Consider the following 1,007-nt stretch of genomic DNA (forward strand, 5'->3'; position numbering starts at 1 on the left):
TGAACGAGATCATTTGGAAAGTGATTGAATAAGTATTATTGATATTTGTACAATATTTACATGTTTTCCTTCAGAAATCTTCACAAAATCTTGAACAAGACTGCTATTTGAGCATACAGATTATGTCCATAGTTTATTTAATTGTCCAATTCGCTGTTATGCTAATTACACAAATGTTAATAACACTTCATAGACATCCACTAATTGCAATGTCCATTTTCATCCATTATCGCTTTCTCCGTTTTCAGTGTGCCTTCCTATCTACCTACCGGTGCCGTGTGCCTCACGAGCGATGGTGTCATGACGTCATGATTTCGTCATAACGCCTCTCATCCAATCAACGTCCTATTCTCGGTGACAATAAGAACTAACCACAGACAACAGCAGAGAAGACAACATATGTCGACAAATGATGATTTTATAAGAAAGTTTGTCGGACAAACAGCTTTGATTGTTAATAGATAACGCCGCTTGGAAAGTAGAGTAGAGGAAAAGCTGCAACTGACGCGTTACGATCAAACCTTCATTAGAATAATAGGGAAAAATAAGTTTGCGAAATATACAACTAGACGAGAGCTTGAGGATTCACCTGACTGACACCCGGGACCTGTCGCTCATTATATATATTTTTCCCACAATGAATTCTGTTTAGTGGATTTAGATTATTAAAAATGTAAACATGTTCATATTTTACATGGTCATTGCAGTCGTGAGTTTTAAACATAGCTTGTTAAAATTTCGCTGTCAGTCGTCAAACATCTGCGCGGGTGTTATGATTCACGATGTAAACACATCCAAATTTATGTAGGCGAGGGGAACTGAATTTTCTTTTCTCCCTTTTTTTTAAGGAGTACCCTAAAAAAAAGGTGGAAAATGTTGACCAGCCATGAGGGAAGGCGGCTGAATGAAGCACAGGAGCGGGTTTCTTAGGCGTTCATTATCCAGATATATTTTTTAAAAATCAATAAAAAATAATTGCGATATACATTCGTTGCTATCTTAAAATG

General features: G+C 36.7%; 1 protein-coding gene across 1 annotated transcript in view; it reads left to right on the forward strand.

The window, feature by feature from the left end:
• Positions 1-1,007, forward strand: part of LOC119589519 — a gene marked incomplete in the record, with an annotated part of 32,970 nt that extends 31,963 nt beyond the window's left edge. Inside the window, 1 exon segment of the mRNA XM_037938120.1 lies at positions 249-1,007.

This window comes from Penaeus monodon, chromosome 25 (genome assembly GCF_015228065.2).
Source record: "Penaeus monodon isolate SGIC_2016 chromosome 25, NSTDA_Pmon_1, whole genome shotgun sequence".
Classification (NCBI taxonomy): Eukaryota; Metazoa; Arthropoda; class Malacostraca; order Decapoda; family Penaeidae; genus Penaeus; species Penaeus monodon.